Below are 8970 nucleotides of genomic sequence, written 5' to 3'. Positions count from 1 at the left end.
TGATCCCAAATTTTTGATAAATCCAAAACTCAAGTGGACCATGCCACACGAAACAATGTGGAATAATGATTTACACCATTGATACCTTCCTTGGGCCCACAGTAATGTTTATTTGTCATCCAACCTGTTCATAATATTAAAAAGATATGAATGAAGAGAAAACACAGACATCAGCTTGATCCAAAACTTCTATGGCCTCCAAGAATTTTTCAATGGTAGAGGTTCAATCACACTATTTCCTATGGTGTGGTCCACTTGAGCTTTGGATATGCTTGCTTTTTGTTCTTTTAACCCCAAATCATCTCTTAACATGGATGAACGGAGTGGATAAAATACATAAATAATGGTAGACCCCACAGAGCTTACTCAGGGTATTTAGTAAATCACCTAAATGGAGTGGAGAGGGGTTTCCTTTCATAATCATATATTGGGCTTGCCTGAATGTGATTCACATATCCAACCCACTCATTATGTGTGTCCTACTTGGATGAAGGGTCAGACCAAGTTTCAGCCGCATCCGAAACTCATGTGGGCCTCACCAAGTGCTTATAATTTTTAGGATGTCTTCACATGGTTTTAGATGGTATGGCCCACCTGAGTTTCGTATACGGATGATTTTTGAGATATCTCATAACCTAAAGGGGACACATCAAATACACAGTGTTGATGTTCGACACACATCATGATGGGGCCCACAAAATTTACTAACATTAATTCTTAGGTTCTCGCGAGGTCAATAAGTTGGGTCACAATTTTGACCAAAATATTTGGCTTATTTTATATGTTGGTCTATTCACTCTATTTTATGGATCAATACCCTCAATTTCACTATTAACTCGCCCCGATCAGGCGACATTTTTTATTTCACAGATAAATTTCAATTTCCATTTAAAAATAATATTTTTTTTCAAAATGTATATTTTTTTAGGCTTAATTTTTCTTTGAAAATTTTTAACAAAATTTATTTTTATTATAAAATATTTCAAAAAAATTAAAATACAAATTCTGAATTTTTATTTTCAAAATCTCAAAAACTTTCCTAACCTTTTAATTTTTTTTCTCAAAAATTCCAAAATGTCAATTTTTTTTCTTCAAAAGCATCATTTTGTTTTTAACTTTTCAATTTTAAAAACGAAAAATGATATATATTTTTTTTCAAAATCTCAATGTTTTTATAAATAACTTTTTCTTTTAATTTCAAATTTTTAACATTAATTTTCAATTATTTTTTAAAATCACAAATTTTTTCAACTTCTTTATTTTTCGTTTCAAAATGTTTGTTTTTTGTTAAAGTATCGATTCTTTAATATTGTTTAATTTTAAAATTTTCAATTCTTTCTAACTTCTCCATTATTTTTTTTAAAGCATTTATTTTATTTTTCAAAATACAAACTCTCATTTTCTTTTTGCAAAATATTTTCATTTTTTAACATCATCAAAATTTTTACATTTTTTAAAATCTTTTTAATTCTCTTTTTCAGGATATTTTTTTCTCGAAATCAAATTCTTTTTTTCAAAATTATCAAATTTATTCAATATTCTTTTTTCTTTCCCACAAAATAGATTTTTACTAAATCACGAAATTTATTCTTTAGACCTTAAATTATCTGTTAACATGGATAAACAGAGTGGATAAAATAAATAAATAACGGTGGACCCCACAGAGTTTACTCTGGTAACGGTAATGACTAACTTAAATGTAGAGGGGATTCCTTAAAACATTCATAATCATATATTGTGTAAGACCCGTGTCCTAGTCCATACCGTTCCATCAGCTTCCAAGGTCCTTCCGGTCAAATTTCGGCAACATTCGCACCATATCCGACATTTGCGCACGATCCTAAGCCAGGTCCCGTGCACCAACGTCAGCTTGATCTGAAAGTTGTATCATAGCGACCGCGTCGTCGCCGCGGTTCCAACGCCGTGACTTGCGCACCGAACCGATACCCAGGCTAGAAGATGCCGATCTGCGTTTATTCCGAAGAAACACCGCGCGTTGCGGATTTCGAGGGAATCTCTACAATTAGTCCCATCAATCAACCATAAATGTATTCTATACCTCAAGTACTACAACCCATTCCCTCCTTTTTCAAAAGTCCACCCTCTTTCCACCTCACCATTACTCTTTTTTCCATTTTCAACAACAACCATACCCCTTTTACAAATTTTCAACCTAACCCATTACCCATCACACCTCACTCATCCATATCACCTCTCTCTCTCTCTCTCATATTACTCAAATCTCCAAGCAAATCAAGCCTCTCACGTCCAAGCTTTCCTCTCCCTCCCAAGTGTGGTCCACCTTCTCATCTTCCATCTACACTATCCAAACCCCATCATCCACCATCCAAGGCAAAGGCAAGGAGCATTTGAAGCCAAGGGAGCAAGGAGGAGGCTTAGAGGTGGGTGATCCACCGTTGAAATCTTGATTGTTAGGGCCCACTTGTTGTGGGACCCATTTTGATGTATGAGTTGTATTAATGGAGGGCCCATAGTGGCGGCGTCCCTCCTCTCTATCTCACTATATATTTCTCTCTCTCTCTCTCTCTTGTTGTGATGGTGTGGATCCCACCAATATATGTCATATCTACCCCGTCCATCTACATCAGACGGTGTGGCCCACTCTATTGCAGGTGATGATCCACACCATCCATTGTTTGGATGGCCTAATGCATTTATATATATATATATGTTATATTTTATATAATATATATAATATAATATGTGTTATATATATAATATAATATATATATTATATGCATATATGTTGGTGGGCCACATCTACGTGGGACCCACCACAGCAATGTGTTTATGTATGCCGTTCAGTGTCCCTGGACGCTGGACGTTGGCAAATAGTGAAGTGTTAACTGACATGGGAAGGTACCACCAAGCTAACCAAAGAGAAGGGAGAGGTGGACCACTCATGCAGGCCCCACCTTGATGTACATACATAATCCAAGCCGTCCATTTCGTTCCCCAGGTCATTTTAGGCGTTGAGCCGAAAAATGAAACCGATCCCTTTTCTTGGTGGGCCATACCATAGGAAACGGTAGTGTTTACCGTTGAAAACCACCTGGATCTTTTTATTCGACAGAAACAGGCCGCATATTGGACTCTGTTTGACTGTATCGAGCGGGGGAACGTAATGGACGGGACAGATTTCCTCGATGTGGGCCCCACCTGTAAAAAACCACAGAAAAACCCAGTTTTTTTTTAAAAAAACAAAATTGAAGCAGCAGCAATAGCAGCACTGCTGCTGTCAAAAGACGCAGGCAGCACCTGCGGCTGCGCTGGCCGCTAACGGATGGACAGGCTGGGGGTCACGGCCCCAGCTGTGGGCCCCACTTTGATGCATTTCGACCATCAACACCGTGCATTTGATGGGTCCCCACGGACCAGCCGTTCACCCCAAAAATCAACCGTATATGGAACTCAGCTGGGCCACACCATCTAAAATCATGAGAAGACAAGCCAAAAACATATGAAATCACTTGTGGGGCCTTCCTGTAATTTGGATGCGGCTGAATCTTGGTCTGAACCATCAGTCTAGTGGGACACACATAATGAGTGGACTGGATTTGGGGACCACCTTCCAGTGGACTCCCTGTCCACGTGAATATAAAAAATATATATATATATCACCGTGGGTCCTGTCCGTTTGGACGGCAAGTAAATATTACAGTGGGCCTTATCCAGGCCCACGTGAACTTGTGAATAGTTTGGACATCAAATAAATAGTACAGCGGGCCCTAGGTTTGAGTGGCCTCATGAACGGTTTGGGGGTCATATAAACAGTGCAGTGGGCCCCAGTCCAGTGGGCCCTACCTTGGTCCACGTGGCTTTATGAACAGTTGGATGGAAAATAAACATCATATTGGGCCCTAAGTTGGGTGGAAAATAAACCTTATATTGGACCCTAGGCTGGGTGGAAAATAAGCATTATGGTGGGCCCCACTTATGTATGTATTGTAAACCACACCCTCCATTAGTGTGGGCTCCATCACGATGCATGTATTTCATCCAACTGTCCAACCGTTTTTGAATAATTTAAGGCCCATTGTGGAGGCCCATCTTCATGTATTGGTGGTCCTTGTTGAGGCCCACCTTGATTTATATTAGGCCCATATTATGAGGCCCATTTGTTGTACTGGAGGCCCATGGGTCAAGGCCCAATAGGACGTACATAAAGCCCAATGTAGTTTAATTCCACCATGGTATATGTATTGATTCTATAGTGGGCTACGCCTTGGGAGTAATGATGGTTTGATGTCCACATTGAATGGATAATGTTGGTTAAATGTCCGCATTATAACTCTCCCTAAGGCCCACGGATAGGTCCATACTTGTGGTAAGTGGGCCGTCTAGGCCCATCTCCGTTATACCTAGAGCCCATCTCTTTATACATGTTTAGTATAGATCCATGATTCATGATCATTCGCATCATATGTATGCCTGATGTGAGGAGTGACCGATCATAGCATATGCCTTTGGGCAGACTGTTTATGGGCTCCCTGATAGGCGGAGTTGCCCCATATAAGTGCATGGTACATACAGGACTGTTGCATGACTGATAGTGTGACTCATACACTTACATTTGTGTGATTGTAGTTACTGTATGCCCTAGCGACATCAGGGTCATAGCCTCCATAGACACATCGTGGATGGCTGGGTTGGACCAGCTAGCGTGTGGGTCCGCTATTGACGTGCCGGATAGGTATTGGCAGACTATTGGCCAGGTGGATAGTGAGGTTTCTTACGCTCACTTGGACTGTGCGGCTAGTAGATCGACAGTGCCATTTGGAGTGTATTGAACCCCGGTGATTATCCGGAATGAGAACTGTACTGATATATATGAGGTTTGGCCTACTTGAGTTGCATCTCGCATCGCATGGCTGTGTTATGGCCGATAGCATTCATATCTTGCACCGTATAGCCTTGGTACGGCTGATTGCATTCATGTGTTCATCACCATGATTTCGCATTACTCTAACCTTGCATTTTGAGCATGCTTATATTGCACACATACTTACACCACCCTCTAAGCTTTCTACAAGCTTATGCACAATTGATGCATGCAGGTGATGCCAGGACGCAGTCGCAGCCATAGACTCACCGTAGTTGGAGCGTGCAGCCGAGCTTCTGAAATTTTGTTTCTTTCGTTACATTGTATTTTCCCTTTCAGACGCATTATACTCAAAAGTTTTTTATCATAGTGGATTTTGTGGTGGTGTTCTTGTGGTTATTGTTTGTGGGTTATGCTTTTGTTATGCTCACTATGAATCAGACTGATGATTTGAAACCCTCCTTGTAGTATCCTAGGATCGGAACCTGGTGAATGGGTGCCGGGATCCGAGAATGGGGTTCTACGGAGGCTGTCGGTGCCGAATTCGGACTTCGAGGCGTGACAAAAGTTGGTATCAGAGCATAACTCGGAAATAACCAAGAACAATATTACATGTCTACTATGAATGATTTGAGTCCTAAGTTCGGATAGCCTAGCGATCTTTTATTACAGATCCTTAACGTGCGTGCCTTCACGAGCCTTTAAGTTGATAGGCACTTTCACTCTTTCCTGTAGGACATGGCGCGCAGGAGAGTGACCCGATCGACTCCCGTACCACCACCTGAGACTCCGGGTCCACCACCTGCGGCTCCCGCACTACCACCTATGATTCCTACTCCACCACCAGAGATTCCTACTGCCCAACCTGAGGATGTCGCTCCTTTACCAGAGATTCATACCGCCCATCCTAAGGATGCTACTCCTCCACCAGAGACTGGTGCGGATCCGACCATATCCGTGAGTGCTTCCCAGTTACAGCAGATGTTGCAGGCTGTGACGGCCACACTTCAGGGGCAGAGCAGACACCCGGTTGTTTCATCGGCCCAGGCAGAGCAGGAGGGTGCGAGTGCCCTCCTTCGAGAGTTCTGAAAGTTTGATCCTTCGCGTTTCTAGGGCGAGCCAGATCAGACAACAGTTGAGAGATGGCGCTCCGATGTGGAGAAGATTTTTGATACTATGTCATGTGCGACCGAGCAGCGAGTCCGGTTGGCAGTGTTTCTTTTCCAGGGTGAGGCCGAGCACTGGTGGACCTCGGTTACCCGCATCGCAGGACCTGACTACGTCTGGACATGGGATGATTTTATAGATCGATTCGAGGAGCAGTATTTCCCTGACCATATTCGACGTCAGAGAGCACTAAAGTTCGAGACTCTGGTGCAGGGAGACATTACCGTGGCACAGTACGTGGCTCGTTTCGTGGCGTTATCAAGGTTCGCGCCTTATATGGTTAAAGATGAGGGGCGGAAGGCCCGCCGTTTTGAGAACGGCTTATGTTACGGCCTTCGAGGCCGTGTGATGGGGCACAAGCTCCCGACTTTCCAGGCAGTAGTGAGTGGGCCGGTGTGCAGGCCGACAGAGATCAGAGGAGGGGTCAGAAGAGGCAGACCCCCTCCAGTAGCTCCCAGCAATAGCGATGACCACAGAGGTATAGGAGCCACCCACCTGCTAGAGCACCAGCACCTCCAGCGCCACCCCAGCAGCCATTTGCAGGGACTTGTTTTGGATGTGGTGGGACAGGGCACCGCTTGTCTGAGTGCCCTCGCCCTCATCTGCAGCAGTCGAGATGATCACAGCAGCCTCATCTACAGCCGCCAAGAGCACCACAGCAGCCTCCAGCACAACAACGACCTCAGCGGCATCCTCCAGCACAGCAGCGACCCCATCAGCAGTGACCACAGCCACCTTAGCCGCCGAGACCCCAGCAGCAGCAAAGGCAGCAGTTTAGGCCGCCGCAGAGGCAGCAGCAGCACCAATGACCTCAGAGGGGACAGGCACCTCCCCAGCCAGCTCAGGCTAGATTTTACGCGGCTCAGCAGGACCCTCAGTCATCCGGAGGAGTCGTTGAGGGTATACTTCCTGTCTCTTCATGCATCGCCCGAGTATTATTTGATTCTGGTGCTTCTCACTCATTTATGTCCGAAGATTTCTGCCGATCGACTGGATTACCGACAGAGTCTGCTAGTGAGGGGTTGACCATATAGACGCCCTTGGCGAGGACCACAGTATTGGGCCATTTCTGTTCATCTTGCCCGGTTCTTGTCGGTGATATCTTTTTGCCCGCTGACTTATTTGTGCTGCCAATGACAGATTTTGACGTTATCTTGGGCATAGATTGGCTTACCGAATACCACGCTAACTTAGATTGTTCTGCGAGGACAGTCACATTCTACATACCAGGCTTGCCGCAGTTCCAGTTCGTTGCAAAGCCCCGAGGAGAGCCGTTATCTTGCTTGATATCCTGCGCCGTTGAGGAGCCTGTTGCCATTTGTATTGATCAGTCGCCAGTTGTCTGCGACTTCCTCGACGTGTTCCAGGAGATTCCAGGATTGCCTCCGTGCCGTCATATTGAGTTTTAGATAGACCTTGTGCCTAGTACCGCGCCTATCTCAAAGGCCCCGTACCGTATGGCACCGATGGAGTTGCGTGAGCTGCAGCGTCAGTTGGACGAGTTATGTGAGTTGGGATTTATTCGTCCAAGCAGTTCTCCATGGGGAGCACCGGTACTCTTCGTTAGGAAGAAGGATGGCTCGTTGAGGCTCTGCGTAGATTACCGCGAGCTCAGCCGGGTCACGATTAAGAACAAGTACCCGCTCCCGAGGATAGACGATTTATTTGATCAGCTGCACGGTGCACAGTTCTTTTCGAAGATTGACTTGCGTTTTGGTTATCATCAGATTCGCGTCCGAGAGGAGGACGTCCCGAAGACAGCTTTTAGGATGCGTTATGGTCATTTTGAGTTCCATGTCATGTCCTTTGGACTGACCAATGCACCCGCGGTCTTTATGCAGTTGATGAACGAGGTCTTTCGTCCATATCTCGATCAGTTTGTTGTGGTCTTCATCGACGACATTCTAATATATTCGAGGACCCGTGAGGACCATATGCAACATCTGAAGATCACTTTGCAGACCCTCCGTGCCCACCAGCTATATGCGAAGCTGGAGAAGTGTGAGTTCTGGCAGGAGGAGGTGAGATTTCTCGGTCACGTGGTGACGAGGGAGGGTGTCGCAGTGGACCCCTCGAAGGTTGAGGCAATGCGTCAGTGGGGTCAGCCCACGACTGCGTCCGAGATCCGTAGTTTCCTTGGTTTAGTGGGATATTATCGGCGTTTCATTAAGGGCTTCTCCCGTATTGCAGCCCCGTTGACCAGGTTGACTCGGAAGGGTGCAGAGTTTATTTGGAGTGACGCCTATGAGCGAGCATTTATGGAGCTGAAGGACCGTCTGACATCCGCTCCTGTCCTCACTCTTCCCTTTGGGAGTGATGGATTCGTGGTATTTACTGATGCTTCGCGTATTGGATTGGGTACTGTCCTGATGCAGCACGGCAGACCTGTAGCCTTTGCGTCTCGTCAGCTCAAGGTCCATGAGCTGAACTACCCCACACATGACTTAGAGCTGGCAGCAGTCGTTTTCGCACTAAAGGTGTGTAGACACTATCTCTATGGGGTTAGGTTCGAGCTCTTTTCCGACCACAAGAGCTTGAAGTATCTATTTTCTCAGTTTGAGCTGAACATGAGACGGGCATTGGATGGAGCTTCTGAAGGACTATGATTTTGACCTCCAGTACCACCCAGGCAAGGCGAACGTGGCGGCGGATGCCCTCAGCTGTCAGCCACGAGGCCTAGTGGCACATATGATGATTCAGGAGTGGAGTATGCTCGAAGATATAGCAAAGTATCTGCAGTCTTCTATCATTCAACTATCGAGCCTATCGATTCAACCCTCTCTTGTCGCAAGGATGATCGAGGCTCAGCAGACAGATGAGTCGTTACATGATTACCGAGCAGAGGTAGCATCTGAGAGTCAGACAGATTGGCAGATTGGTTCTGATGGTGGACTTCGCTTCAGAGGCCGATTGTGTGTCCCAGATATTCCTGAGTTGCGCAGAGATCTTATGACCGAGGC

The sequence above is a fragment of the Magnolia sinica genome, chromosome 4, assembly GCF_029962835.1.
Source record: "Magnolia sinica isolate HGM2019 chromosome 4, MsV1, whole genome shotgun sequence".
In the NCBI taxonomy this organism is placed as follows: Eukaryota; Viridiplantae; Streptophyta; class Magnoliopsida; order Magnoliales; family Magnoliaceae; genus Magnolia; species Magnolia sinica.
The sequence above is the reverse complement of the archived record's forward strand: the minus strand, read 5'-3'. Positions refer to the sequence as shown.